Genomic DNA, 16,215 nt, shown 5'->3' with positions numbered 1-16,215 from the left:
TAATATCATAACCGTAAAAGAAAAATGCATTTTCAAAAATATTTTGTTAAGAGAAGAGCATTCTTTAATTTCGTATCCGGTAAAGCAAAATTAGGAATTCAGGATTCCATTTCGTGTTTTACTAAAAGGCTATTTCGGTCTTACTCATATCAGCAGAAATCTTAAAATATCGAAATATACCACTACCCTTCCCCAAGCTTGTAGGGTTCTGTTGTAACTGGTGCTTGTAATAAAGTTTTGTAGACTGTAAACCTTTCTATTTAAATTGAATAGAACAGACCCAGTTTACACCACAAAACTTTCGTGACTTGTGGGTATTTAAATTAACAAAACAAAAGTTAAATTCAAAAAGAGTTTATGACTGCACATAAATTAGATTACTTAAAAATATAAGGTATTTCTCCCACTTCCCTAGCGTGCCTTCGTGGTGTAACGGTAGCACGCTGGGCCGGTAATGCAAAGGTCCGTGGTTCGATTCCCGGCGAAGGCGGTTGCTAAATTTTCATCTTTCCTGCTTTCAAAAATCCTAATGTCTCTACAAGTGGCGCCCGAACTAAAAAGGGTTGTGGATGATGATTCTCCGCACCCAGGATTTGGCAACTAGGTTCCCTAAAATCCTAGTCACCCTTTAAAAAGGGGAGTATATAAGGTATTTCTCTCACTTCCCTAGCGTGCCTTCGTAGTGTAACGGTAGCACGCTGGGCCGGTATTCCAAAGGTCCGTGGTTCGATTCCCGGCGAAGGCGGTTGCTAATTTTTCACCTTGCCTGCTTTCAAAAATCCTAATGTCTCTACAAAAAGAATCAGATAATTAACGGTGCGTACTTTAAAGCATCGGCTACCAAGACGCTAAAACCGGAATATAAATTTAAGCAGAGCTGGCGAGAGTGAATAACAGGCTGAAAAAGCTATAAAATCATTCAGAAACCACAGGCTTAAATACACACAAACCTAATTTATGTTCTGTGGAGGAACAAAGAAAAAGTTATATTAAACGCGTAAATCATAATAACCGATTAACATAAAATAGCTTAACAGGTTTTGAAAATTAAAAAAAAAAAAAAAAAAAAAAAAATATTCGCATAATATTCCCCTTCTTCAATGCTTTCAGAGAACTAGCTCTCCTAAATTTAAAATAAATTTGTCCATGTAGTGATCATTTTCGTTTTACAAACAAGGACAAATCATCACAAGCTACCTGCGAAGTTCATGCCGAACTTTTCCCTTCTATCTGTTGAGCTTTGTGCCAGCCCAATACAAGAACCGACCCATCCTTGCGAAGCCAGCACGAACCGACATAATATTTTTATGCATTCTTATTAGAATGTAGGTTTCATTTACAGAAATAACATCGCGATAGTTACCTATAGTTATCCCCGACAACTTTTCATTTTTTGTGTTCTTACCGTAAAGGCTTCCTTCGGAAATTAACTTCCTCGCAAACTTTTTCTTTTCGATCTTCGGACAATAAAATCAGAAAAAAGTGGGAAAAGGAATACGCTAGGAAATACGGTATAAATAAAAGGATAATACGGCATATACCGAAGGGAGGAGGGTACACGTGAGTAAATACAGTAGAGTTAGTATTAACATTATAAAAGTAAAAGAAATATGAGGTTTCAAAAATATTTCGTTAAGAGAAACGTATTTTTGAATTTCGTGAGGGAATTGGGAAACCAAGATAAGATTTCCAGGTTTGTCAGGTTTTTATTCTCATTCTGCCCATCTAAGCAGATGCCTTCAGATATGCATGAGTTTCAGTTTATTAGCAATGCAAGAGTCCAAGAAAATAAGTTTTAAAAAATCTGATGTGTTCACCACATGACTTCCTTGTACGGAATATTAAATTATACGCATTTTTCTTGCATTTCATTTAACTTATTAGATTGAATTAAACCTACTTCGCCGACAGCGCATAAACCACAATAGAATAAATGCGTTCTTTAAAATTCACTTTGTTTACCATAGCGACACTCTGGCGCTAGGTTTACTTAACAGTATTATATTTCGTTTATAACTCAGAATGAACAAAATTTATATCATTTAAAGAATTATCTAATCGTTGCCACATGTTCTATTCAAATACTATAACAAAGCTAGAACGATGTATAAAAGAAATTAAGCAAACAAAGCGAAAAAGAAACAGTTTTTCACAGACGATTGAGTAATTCTCATTCAATTAATTCAGTTTTCACTTCGCGACAAAGCAAAAATACATAAAAACTCAAAATATCTGTATTAAAAATTACGAAGTAAATCTTAAATACTTATTTCCTCGAAAAAATTCCAGAAAGGATTAAGCATGATTTAATTCGCAATAATAAATGAAGGCGTTATTTTTGTGTTGCGAAGCTTAGTCTCTCTAGATTGGCAACAAATCTACAATTCTGCTGTTTCAAATGTAAACAAATATGTCCGCCATGTTATTTAAAACTTAAACGCACTTAAACAGCTTTTAAATTGTTGATAATTGTACAATATTGCTTCCATAATTATGAAAGGCATGAAAACTTTAACCGGAAGATAAAAACAACATAATTCAATCATTTTTAAAGCAAAAAATGTACAATTTACAAACATATAAGAGTAAAGAAACTGAGATCACTGAGCCGGGTAACAGAGTGGATATATTTATAAATATATTTATATACGTTTGGCGCGGCCGATTGAAACCAAAATACGAGGTGCACACCTACATGTTATAGTAGTCTTATATACAAAATTTCAACGTTCTGAGGCTACTCGTTTTTGAGTTATGCGAGATACGTACGTACGCACGCACGCACGTACATACGTTCGTACATACGCCACGAAAAATTCTCTTCAGAATTCCTTTTAAAGCAGTTTTTTAGTTTTTTTGGAGGAAAAGATTCTTTTATTCTGTCCTTACGTATAGATATCACGCAAAAACATCGTTAAATTGCATTCGAAAGCGGTCAAAGTGGATATTTTCGTTGAAATATGCTGCCTGAAGCTTTTCGCGATTACAATACTTCCTTTTTACTTCGTACAAGGAAGTAAAAATAGTTTTGTAATACTTTCACTGTGTAAATCTCAGTTACTGTAGAAAGTGACGAATTCTAAGACCTAGATAGCGAATAATCGCTTAAGTTTGTGTGACAAGAAACAACAATATAGAAGGGTAACTAACCTTTTATTATTCCAATAAGATTTCACAAGACTCCGCCTTGAAGTGTACAATAAAAGTCGACACTTGGGCTTGAACTTAAGAGACTAAGAATTAAACTAAAACTAAGATTAACTAAAGAAATATAGCCGAAGTATCAAGTTTCTAATGCAGTTGGCCTCTTGAACACCAGATGACTGCGAAGCTATCAAGGGCCTGAGTACGGTCGAGCGTAATAACAGCTTTGAGAGGGAGAGTGGCCAAAAGGTAGATGCGCGTAAATGAGAAACTCTGATTCTCTCTCAATACGACCAAAGAACTTCGCGGTTAAATACCGCTCTTCCTCATTATGTATTCAGATGTGATTCTAAAACTACGTTCTGGCCGGAAGTAGTAAGTTGAAGTTAAGAATTTGACAGGAAAGGAATTTTAACTTAAAATTTAACTGTTAATAAAATTAACATAATCCTTACAGTTTATTAAAGTAAGTATATTTTAATAATTTCTTGTCTTGTAATGCAAAAAATAAGGAAATGAAGGCAGACTACTTTTTATATAAAGGCGTTCACTTATTTACTCTTGTTCATTTATTTACTATAAAAAGTAGCCTATTCTACCGAAAACTTGTAAATTTTACATATTTAATTCTTACTTCCAGATGCGAAATTAAGAAAGTATTGTAATCATGAAACATTTCGGTCAACAGATTTCAACCGAAATATCCATTTTGACCCTTCCCGTATAGTCCGGAAGATTTTTTTTTTCGTGACTTCAGTGAATATTGTGTAGGTATTGTGTATGTGAATTATTAGGCCGCACAAGGAAGGCATGTGGTGTGCATATCAGATATATATATATATATATATTTTAAATAGCAAACGTGAAAACGGACTTCCCGGGATTCAACCCATGTATCTTCCACTTCAGCTAGGTATACTAGCTACATAAAATACGAGAGCTACAAGGAATCGATATTAACTTCCTGAGAGATTTGGTTTTATACATGTATCGCATCCAGAGGAGAATACAGAAGTCCAGAGCATCCAGTCCGTTGGGCCTTCTTGAACTGAATCGGGGACAAATTACCAATGTTATACGGATTTACCAAATTAGCCATAGATGAACTGTTAACAAAATGTTAGGGTATGAGATTTTGTTGAATGTCATTTTTCATATTTTACAATTCATTTATGAGAAAGATACAAATTCTGTGAAATTAATTTATAAGAATTATGGGAAAGAATTATTAGCTAGATTTTATTCAAAGTCACATGCTTGCCAAACATTTAAAATACTTAAAAAGAGTGGCTCTGCCGATTTTTGTCTTTTTCATAGTGTCAACTACACATAAAAAACTAAAGCAATAAATAATTTGAATGAAATTTTTGCGATTATATAAAGTATCCACTGAAATATTTTCGCACGATCGGAATATTTCGCTAAAAATTTTCAATAACTTTTATTACTAAACCTCAAATTAACGAATACGTACGATTTAACGAAATATTCTAATATATCTAAACGGTGGCAAAAAGCGTTATAACTGAGAAAAAATGTACCACTCATGGGTATTCATTTTTTTTTTCGTACAGTGTCGCCATTGCTTGCTTTGAAATCGTTGAGTTTATTAATGAAAAATTCATTAAAGTGTTTCAAAATATGAAATCGATAATAAAACAAACTTCAAGTTCCAAATTCGGGCTTTTAGTTGCCCATATTTAGTGGAAGATTACGGTATTTAAAATTCGATGCCTCTAGGTACCGTTGTTTTATCACAATACGAGAAACATACATACATTTGTGCAGATTCTTCATTGTTTACTTTCTTTAACTGTAACAAAGGGCTCTAATATTTGGTGGCAATAATTTGAAAAGTCAGCTGACATTTGTAGTGAACCAACGCAAAATGCCAAAGCGAAATCAAGAGCCCTTTGTGCTTAAAAAAAAAAAAAAAAAACTGCTGAATGAAAAGAACATGAATTATTTGGAATCGAAGTTTGGATTGGCAATATTTTAACTCAGTGTTTGGATGCAACGAATTTTGCCCGAAATTTACGAAATAAAGTAAGTGCCTTTTAAAACCACGAGAAAAAGGACTTTAAAGATGGTTTGATTTTCGTACTCCAGAGACCTTATGTCCAAGAATAGGAGAAGATGTTATAGACCTATCTTTTCAAATGCTTGTCTTTAAGTTTGGCGCTAAGATTTTGCATAGAACGTTATAAAGTTATCTCGTTTTTCATCATTCTTGCAGGCTGGAGAGAAACAGTGGCAGTGAAGGGAATTCTAGAAAATTCAATATTAGAAATAAATAATTACATTTAGAATTCAATTATTTTAACGAATGTTTTTGAATCCTTCTCAATAAACATTTTTAAACTTAACTATATACAGCAATATTTGTTTATTTATTTTGGAAAGCTTTATGATACTAATTCCAGTTTGTTTACTTTAGATCTACGTCTTTTTCTTTTAGAATTTAATAGAACAGGACCTCAAAATATGCATACCGTCATAGAATTTATCAAAATTACAAGTGCTAGATTCTATAAAAATGTCAAAGAGCATGAAAACACACTTTATAGAAAGACACAATTCATTTCCTTTGAAAAATATCTACAATTCGAGAGCATTTTTATTATTCTAAAAACATGCAATTATTATCCCTCAAACTTCCATTTAAGACCTAGGAAACTGTATTTTTAATCTTAAATTACAAATTTTCACCAACAAATACGATATTCCAAGGTTTCCTGTTTCCATTCGCTCCCACATACACCCTCATAGCCGTAACAAAAGTTAAATACATTGCTACATTGCATGAAGCAAAACAGAGAATTTAAACTCTCTGGTTATCTCCTTTCCAATCAAAAAAGAAATGTATATGATCTGAGGGAATTTGATTTGACATTTCTAATACTTCTCAGTACTCTGTGGGTAAAGATGTCTTCTCGGGTGATTTGGAATTTAACTGAACGAACTTAAAGCCAATGTCTGGGGGAATCAATATTTGCCAAAAGATGGCGATACTGCGGCGCAGTGGAATTCTTTTGAAAAGTGTTCGATGCATGAAATGATTAAAAATAAATTTAATTAAAAGAAAAGTCCAGTTTTGTTTCGCTTGGTGGAATTTTTTTCCAAAATTTATTTGATTTTTAAACAGTCTTTTGAATCTGATTAATGATTGGTAAAAATTTTTAATTTTGAAACATAGTTTATTATGCACGAATACTGCTGAAGGTTGGAAGTACAGTAGAATCTATACAGTGTGACTCATTGTTATAATTATTGCGACAACTGTACCATGGCTTGAATTTGCGCTATTATTTTAGCAAATTTCAAGTAATTTTCTGAAATTTTGAGAATATCAAATATATCCGCAAAATTTTTCTAAATTTTTAAAAAATTCTAGTGTAATTGGTAGCACAGATAATTTTGACATCTGTCTAACATTTTGCTATTTTTCATTAGAATTTTAGCAAATTACTCTGGAAAGTAATCTTGTTCCAAAAGCTAAACAAGGACGTTGAATTACTCTAAGGTTTTGTTGGATGCAATTTCTATGCCGTAGACCCCTTTTTTACTTGCTGTTTAATGAAGAAAATTTGTGTGTTTATAATATAATGCGTATGAAAATACCATTCTATTAAATAATAATTTTAATTTAAACCATCAATGCTGAATACGTTTCGAGAATTTCATTGTTTTATAAATTTAAATTTCAATTCAAAATATATAATGCAATGTTTACCTAGTTACGAATAATATTCCCCCCCACCCCCAAACGGGGCGTAGTTATTATATGCACCGCACGATTACCCGGCAATTTTACCTTTTTTCCCCTCCGATGAAATTGCTGTCTATATTACTAAAGTTATGGTAACGATAAATGAAAATACAAAATATTTTTGCCTGCCCATTTTATGCTAAAAATGATGATGTTTTGAACTTATTTTTAGATGCCGCTAAATAAAACTTTTTAATAGTAATAACAATAATTAATTATACACTTACAGTCTTTGTCGGAAAAAATACTTATTAAAATCATTGCAACTAGGAAGTCAATAATTATGGCAATAATAATAAAAAATTCCATTTTTATCAAATAAATATAGTTTTTTTTTTCTTTATACTCATATGAATAAACTCCGAGTATAGGCTAATTAAGTTTTTTTATTTTACAGTTTTTATTTTTTTCAGCTAATGATATAATGGATATAATGTCACATCATCATTGTTTTACAGCAAAGATATAAACACGCTGTCTTCCTACTTTTAATTGCATCTGAATCGTTTGCCTTAAATAAATTTTGTCCCGTAGCGTTCGAGCACAAATGAATACAAAGCAGGCACGTTTTCAAAATTTCAAGGTCAAATGTTTTAGAATAAAGTTTATCTAATCCTATTCGAAACTAATTCTGATCCTAACTTCCGTTTCGTAGTATACTGCATTTAATATTTCTTTGTTATTTTTAACTTAAATTTTGAACTCAATCTGAATATGATACATTATATCATAAACTCGAATTAAATACGAGTGTGGATCGCTGTTTCATTTTCAAAGAGTAAATTTAGTAAATAAGGAGGAGGGGAACTATTGTACAAGATTTTCTCCCTCATTGAAACCTAAGAATAATGTTCGCATTCAGAGTAGTTCAGGGATACTAAGCTCTAATACAGACCAAATCACCGAGCAGAGATTAAGAGAAAGAAAGAAAAGGGGGGGGGAATCCCAGTTGTCGCAGATTTCAGCTTAACTGCAAAATCTGAACCACAGCAATCGAATCTTAACATCTTAATATTTATAAAATACATATAAAACTTTTTTCCAGGTTTGAGGGTTTGCATAGAAGGCCACAAGGAAAAACGAATAAAAATAAATAAATAAATAACAAAATAGTTAATAACTGAAATAGTTAAAGAACTAAAATTAAATAAAATGTGAAGAGATAAATAAAAAAATATAATGTAATTTATGTTAAATTAATGATAAATAATTAAACAATAACATGATATAGTAGACCTTATCTTATTTGTGGCTCCAACTGGAAATACAGTTGCACTCAAAAACTAAGAAATAGCAGAGTCGACTTCCATCTGAATTTGAATTAAAAATCAAAATATATAGTAATGTTCTCTTTCAAGGTATGGTAGGAATAAAGACCGTTCTCTTTACAGACTTCAGTGGAAAAAGATAAAGCGGTTAAATTGTCGCTAACGGGAATACAGAAAATCTTAGAAACAGTAATTGAGTATGGAAGATCTTTAAAGGAGGCTATAAAACAGAAAGAAAGAGAGGAATCCAATGATTTCTGACCTCAATATATAATACATAATTCTAGCTGTCAAACAGAATATAACAGAGGGAAAAAAACTGTCTTTCGAGTACGAGAATCGAAATGTGTTGAAATGGTTTGTAAGCAGAGAATGAAAACGTAAGATTCTGTACATGTGGCCATTTTCATTTCACATATTTGCTTACATAATTCCGAAAAAATCTGCAAGTGCTGTTTCTCATGGGAAGTTGCTAGTGTTGAAGTGTTTGAGTGAACGTGATATTTAATAAATAAAGGGGTAACACACAAAATGTTTAAAAAAAAAAAAAAACGCCCCTTTGGATGGAATTTAAAATCTGAAACCTATCAGATTTTATTATTATTATTATTACCATTATCATTATTAAAAGAGCGTGACTAATTCAGTCTGCAAAATGTTCCAGACACTGTTCTGGACTTATCTTTTAAATAATTCTGTGCATTTAACACTGATAATCAATTTGTTAGTTAATCTGTTTAATACGCAATCTAATCTAAACGCAAACCAGTCAGCTGCCAGTCGCTACAGTAGAGTCTCCCCACTAGAGCACCAACGCTCCAATCAACGTCTTTACAATCTTAACATGGAAAAAATTTTCGGAGTTTAAAACCCAAACCAGAATTTACTGAGAACAATAAAATGAGGAAAATAATTGTTGTGCAAAGTGTTAATTACTTCTGCAGATTATTAATGCAGTCATATAACTTCATAATATCGGAAGAATTTTTTGACTTCAAATAGCAGTTGGTTCTTATTCTGGATTCTGAACTGTTAAAGAATAAATTCGAAATGATTAATCATTCGAAACATTATTATTATAATATTACATTGTTTCGCCGAGATCTAAAAGTAAAATAAAGAAATCCATTTACAGGCTGATATAACTAGTATGTGATCTGAATTAAGTTATAAAACAAATAGATGGTCGGTGATGTATGGGTGGTAAATGAAAATTAATGTTGCCAATATTTTTTTTCAAACTTTGACGGTCTAACAAAATTGATATTAATGTTCGCAAAGAATTCAGACGTAATTAGAGAAATGACGAAAATAATTTGTAGTCTAACAAATTAAATCACGTAATTAAGAAACATGAACATTGGAAAACAACTTTACAGAAAAAAACTAAAGAAAAAGAAGCCATTTTTAAAATCATTCTTTGCCGCAAACAATAGCTGAAATGAAATTAACACATTACAGTTTTCCATTTCAATCATGCAAAACAACAAAAAAAAAAAAAAAAAAAATTTCATTCGTTTACAGCCATTACAGTTGCAGTTAATTTTTCAATGTCCAAAATTAAAGATAAATGAGCGTTACTGCAACGCGGCGAATGTCAACTAGACTTGATGATATTTTTTCGCTAATAACTTTACTAAACATTAATCATTCTTTAAAACACGATTTCAGTGCGCCCCAAATGGAACGACTTTTTTATTGTTATTATTCATTCTTTTAGCTAAACAACGCAATTAGAAACCGTCGCGGTCGGAGCTAACTTCATGAAGATCGACGGCGGAAAAATTTATCCGCATTTTAGTGGACAGAGGTAATCAACAAAATGCCGTTTTCCAAATCGCCGTTTTCTAATTGGAGGAACTGTTTCTTCTTTAATACTTTTTTTTTCAGCTTAAAATGCCTCTCAACTCGGCTCGTTTATCTCCTGCAATCTGGGCTGCTAACGACTGCATTTAGAACGTTGTTAAACGCATTCTGTGGCGAACGCCCCGCCTAGGTGAGTTACAGCCAATAGCAAACAAGATATTTTATGACGTCGAATAAATGCCCCGCCTCTATGGAAGTTGGCGGCGGGGTCATACGGCTGACAGACTCCAGTACATTCCCGATAGCAGTGGGTAAGAATCTTAACGCAGTTCATCTTCAAGAAAGCTGTATGAACCGCTTTTGATTGAACCGAGAACTTTTATCATTCGGAAAATCCGGATAACGAGGTATTGCTTTTCAATTAAACATTTTAATTGTTCAATTATTGCTATTGGTATTATTTGATCTTTTCCATTTGCAACAATAAATTTCAAATGAATGGAATAAAAATTTAGCCAAACTTTTAAAACTCTTTTTAAAGTTTGAAATCTGTCGTTTAACGCACATGTCCTTAAACACACTACTTTAAACAGAACTTTATATAGAAATATTTTTTTCTAAATTCAATGTTGAACGTAATTAAAAAAATTAATAACTGAAAGTGATTCTATATTGATTTTAAAGTTTATGCAATAATCTCATATTTATGTCTATCCAGGATTTTTAGACAATTCACGTTTAAAAATAATGTTTATTTTTCTGAAATATAGATAATTAACGACAAAACAAATATGATATAAACAAGAAGAGAAAAGTGTTTTTACGATTCATACTTTCGCAAAGATATTTCAAGAATATAACTTTTGTTTGAGAGTGTTTTTATGAAATTACTATTTAATTGAATAAATCAGTTAAAAATAATAAACAAAAAATAAATATTTACATATTTTTAAAAATAGATGACAGAGTGTATTTGTATATAAATTTTGTTCTTATAGCTTAAATACATACTAAATGTTTTCTAAATTTTATTCTTATAATGTAAATATACCATAAATTTTTCCTAATTATTATTTTTTTTTATTTCATTCTTTCCTATTTCTAACAAAGATTTCCTATTTCTTTTTCTTCTGGTAGAATAAATACAATAAAAAACTCAATAAAGTCAAATTTAGTTATGCAAGTTTTCTCAAATCAAATTAACTTTGAAAGACTATAATAAATAATACTAGCAATCTAGACAGACTAAATTATGATACAATTAGTAAGTTTTATATACATCTAAATTTAGATTAAACTTTAAAATAAATCAATGACTGTACTTTTTTTTTGGGGGGGGGAGGTTAATATTCGTAAGCGACAAATTGACTCCATGTTCGTATTATTTTATTTTTTAAAACTTTAAGTTGCATTGGTATGATTCAACTGCTTTCTTAAAGAAGATTTTGGTATATTTACGTGTTATTTAATGACGAATTGGACTTCTCCCGATTAAATTGCTTAAAACATATTTATTTAAACTTATATGTACTTAATTTTATAACAATTATTAATTTATCATTAAAATTTACTTTGTTGCAAAGTTAACAGTACTACAATTTATTATAATCACAAATTTTTTAGAAATAGGAGATATTAGATTATGTAAGCTGTATTTTATGAAATAATAGAAATTTTCTCGGATTTGCACTAATTTAATAGTATTTTGTGACTAAATTTGTGATAATAACTGTATTTTCAAATTATTTACATAACTTTTCTATACTTATTAAAAGGTAAATTTTTTTTAGAAAAGATTATGTTACATCTGCACACGTTAATTTTTGCAGAAATTTTATTTAAAAACTGTAATTATAAGTTTATTTATTTAATTTCTATTATTCGGAAATAAATCTTAAGAATATGTATGACAACAACAATGGAAACAAGATCTTGGAAGGAGTTTCCTCTTACTAAGTGTACCAAGTTATCAAAGCCGAAAATAAATTTTTAGAAGAGTTATTTATTTTTAAAAAAATTTTATGTCTATGTTAATTTATGTTTTTTTAAAAATTAAATATTTCACAGTTTTGCACAATGTATGCAATGTAACATGCTTACTGTAGCAAAATTTATTAAATCTTTTTCCTAAAATTTATTGTTTTTAAATACTATAGAAACGTTATATGTACTCTCTTAATTATAATATTTAAAATTCATCTAAAGTTCAGTTCTTTTTAAATAAATTATCATAAAATTAAAGAACACGAATAAAAAATAATTGAATACATGAAAAAATTAATATTTGGCTATGTACTTGAAATAAAAAAATTAAAAAAAAAAAAAAAAAAATTTAAAAATGGATAGAAGAATATTTATTGAAACTTATAAATGAGTTACTAGACAATTACACAACTTTGTTTTCGAAATGGAAAATAAACTTCTTTTGATTTACAGAAAAGACGTGATAATATATCGAATATGTTTTTCCATGTAATATATATTTTAAAAGTTAATGATAACTAATATCTATTAGTCTTAATAATTATGAAATAATATTCAGGTAATTATTAGCACTTTAGTGTATTGTAACCTTTTAACTAAGCTTAATAATTCACAGATAATCTATGTAGACAATTAGCTATTTTTTTTTGCAGTTGCAGGTTATGTATAAATTTAATGTACTGTAGGCGCCGCTTAATGCTATCACGTTCGTCCACGGCTATTTTTATAACATTAAATGATGAGAAAAGATTTCTTCAAAAACAGCAATTAACTAGGAAAAATGTCATTAATAGTGGATTATCTGCAAGCCTTATGCGGTTATAAACTGTGTCTAATGTTTCTAGAAATCATTTAAACCTATGTTTTACACCTAATCTTAATATTCGGAGGATGTAACTTATATCAGCTTTACAGGAAATTCACCAATTTTATCTTTACATTTTTTAGAAAATTTATTACGCCATGTGCTTGGATTTGTATGAGAAAAAAAAAATGGTAGATACCTTCTGTTATCTTCTTCGGTTTGAAGAAGGGAGACCTGTGTCTGATCGTTCCCGAAATCAACAGAGTTGTTAAATGTCTGTGATAAAATAAGCAAAAGGTTGACTTTTTACTTAATTTCAGATGGTTGACTGAGATGAAAATTTATCCCTTACTTGACGACATTTATAATTCATTTGGCAGCTTTTAAAATTTATTTAGATCGTATATTTGGAGAGTTTATTTCGGCTTGAAAACTCATTTTGATCATATTAACCGAATTATTAATTCCAATAAGAGATGCATTTTCCATTTTTTTGCATATGCAGGTCTTGCGCATTCCATTAACAATATCCGAACGGTAACATTAACCGCGATCACACAAGATGGCGTCTACTGTAAGATGACACTGAAAGCAATCAGTAACATTTTCAACAGCAAAAATGGGTTTTAGATCTTATTTATGTATAAATGCGTTTCTCGTGTACGGAATTTTAACAAAAGGAAATGTCTTAGAATAGCCAACGTCTTCTATTAAATGGAGAGAAAAATTAAAATGGTGTCATATTATTTTAAGGACTGCACGGAGAAAAAAAATCGTAAGTAGTCTTTTAATAAATTAAATAGCTCACTGATAATCAGCATTATTTCAATATTACATCGAACGGCATTAATTTATAACAGCTGCGATTATATGATTATGTATGATTAATTTCTTACGCGGAGAAGCACGCTATGGCCAATATTCTGAAACAGATACTTTCATAATGGTTATATTTGCTTCAAAATGGTTCATTCGTGAATAAATTTGTGATAGTAACTGAATATACAATGTGTATTTCAGTGGCTTCAAACTGGTGGCCCGACGGCTACATGCGACCCCCGAGAAAATTTTGTGTGGCTCGAGAATATGTTTCCCGTAAATAATTTAGCATTGTTATGACATTATTTATTATCGCCAAAACTTGAAGAAAATTTAGAGATTGTTTTGATCGTGGTTTAGCGTTATTTTTGTTACCATTAAAAATGAGCATGAGTGATGCCCAAGGACATCTGAAAATGGACGTAATTAATTTACACTGTGATCTGAATCTTATTCTGATATGTGAAGATACAAATTTAATTAAACCTTTTTTTTTTCATATTTGTCAAAAGATAAATAAATTTCCTCAGTTATGAATTTTTGTAATTAGAATAATCTTAACTAAATGAATAAATAACTAAAACAAATCAGGCTGACTTTTAAGCATCTATAATTCTTGACAATTTTTTATTAATTTTCTCGAAATTTACAAACTTTATCGAAATCGAAACGCTGTCAGGGTTTATAGCGGATAGATGTAGAAAGAAATAAAGATTGCTATAACTATTTACATAAAAATATATGCATTTTCTCTGTATGCGTCACAAATGTTTATGAAGAAAAGGAAGATAATAACGTCTCGTTATTTGTTCTCGAGTTTTGTCTCGCTTGGAAAGTTTTTGTAATTTGTTTATTTTTAGTTTAAGTAAGTAGTTTATTCAACAGATTCAAAATATTTGAAATGAATGTCAGTCTGAAAATTTAATCTTTAACTATCAGAATCACAAAATGGAAACTTCAAACATTTCTTGCCTTTAGGTTTCAGACAGAAAATAAATATAAATCAGACTTTTTTTCCTTTGTTTCATTATTATCTTCATTTGTTTCGATAAAAATTTATTAAATGAAATTTAAAATTTAGTTCATTTTTTTAGCTCAAAGAGACGGTAGTCCAAAAGGGATAAACTCAGAACGGCATTTTGTGGCGTTTCACTGTAAATGGCGGATCATTTTTTTTTTTTTTTAAATTTTGCCACCAAATATTACCATCCAGTGTTATATTTAAAGAAATTAAATAATGAACAATCTGCATGAATGTATGTGAAAAAACGACGGTAGAGTCATCGAATTTTGAGTAACGTAATCCTTCATCCGAACATGGGCACCTGGAAGCTCGAATTTTGTTTTTCGAATTTGTTTTATTATCTATTCCATATTTTGTAAAACTTTAATGAATTTTTGATTAACAAACTCAACCGTTTCAAAGCGAGCAATGGTAACACTGTACGGGAAAAAAAGTTATCTCGAGCGCGCGAAACTATCTATCAGAAATTCTAAAGACATGTTGTTTTCAAATATTTTGTGATATTCTTGAACTGAATTTTATGTAGTTTAAATGAGTACACGAAACGTTAAGAAGTCCCTTTGGGCGTAATATAAAATCTGAAAACTTTCGGATATTTTTATTTATTTATTTATTTTAAATACCTTTTGGTTAAAAAAAATTCCACCCGTCATTTGTTCTCAGATCGTGTATTCGGCCCCCATGCAATTTGAGTTTGAGGCCCTCAACTATGGAATGGACGCGTAATCAAATCTTTGAATGATCATAATTCAATTAACTTTGATGGTTACAATAAATAGTACTAGTTAGTTATACACGATCATAATTACCGATATACATGTTGATAATTAGTTATTGCTATATGTATACAATAAATTTACCATTAAACTTAAAATGAAGTAAATGATTATATTCAGTGTACGGGATATTCTTTTCTTCATTTTTGTTATGATGATGTTTATCTTTAAAATTCTGTAATTAATTAAATTTCGCTTTTACTAGTAGATATCCGAGATTTTTTTAGTGTGTTTTTTCTCCAAAATTGAGCAAATTGTTTCACTGCCTCCAAGTCTGTAATATCTGAAAATTTTCTTACAACTGCCATGCGGGACATGCAAGTATTTAGAAACAAGATGAAAGCATGGAATTAATGTAGGGCTTTGATGTATGATTGTGCGTCTTTTGTGCTTTGTTAATGAGATTTTTAAGTAGGCTTCGAATTCAGCTAAATTCATTTTAACTATAATTCAAATTGAAAATACGCTTGATTAAAAATTACCGTATTCACGTGTTTTTAAAAGATCTTGTAAATTTATGCGAAAGATTCAGTTCTACATAGTTAAAGAAGCGAAGGATTAATTGACCTAATTCGGAGCAAAATTATATTATTGCAGTCAATGCATTTGGATGTAATAAAAATTATAAAAATTTTGAATTTTTCTATATTAATTCAAGAAAAATTCGCCAGTTCTGTAGTCGAAGTATACTTTTCTGCACTTAAGAGTTGATCCAGTCATAGATTTATAATTTTAACCCAATTCTCTAACATTACGAAATCCTTGATTTAAGTGAAATTTCAAATCAGCGTGTGTTGATTGACGGAGAAAAGTGATGAACG

The 16,215-nt window shown here is 30.3% G+C and overlaps 1 protein-coding gene across 1 annotated transcript in view; it reads left to right on the top strand.

Annotated features, from left to right (window-relative positions):
• The first annotated feature begins 10,217 nt into the window (after positions 1 to 10,217).
• The window catches only part of Drgx (Dorsal root ganglia homeobox), a 178,763-nt gene continuing 172,765 nt past the window's right edge, over positions 10,218 to 16,215 (top strand). Inside the window, exon 1 of the mRNA XM_035350942.2 lies at positions 10,218 to 10,394. The gene's annotated coding sequence lies outside the window, so the exon portion shown is untranslated. The remainder of the gene's footprint in view (positions 10,395 to 16,215) is intronic.

This window comes from Stegodyphus dumicola, chromosome 8, assembly GCF_044657685.1.
Source record: "Stegodyphus dumicola isolate Sdum_Otavi_A_Nest chromosome 8, ASM4465768v1".
NCBI classification, from domain to species: Eukaryota; Metazoa; Arthropoda; class Arachnida; order Araneae; family Eresidae; genus Stegodyphus; species Stegodyphus dumicola.
Note: the sequence above shows the minus strand (reverse complement) of the source record. Positions and strands in the feature narration are given on the sequence as shown.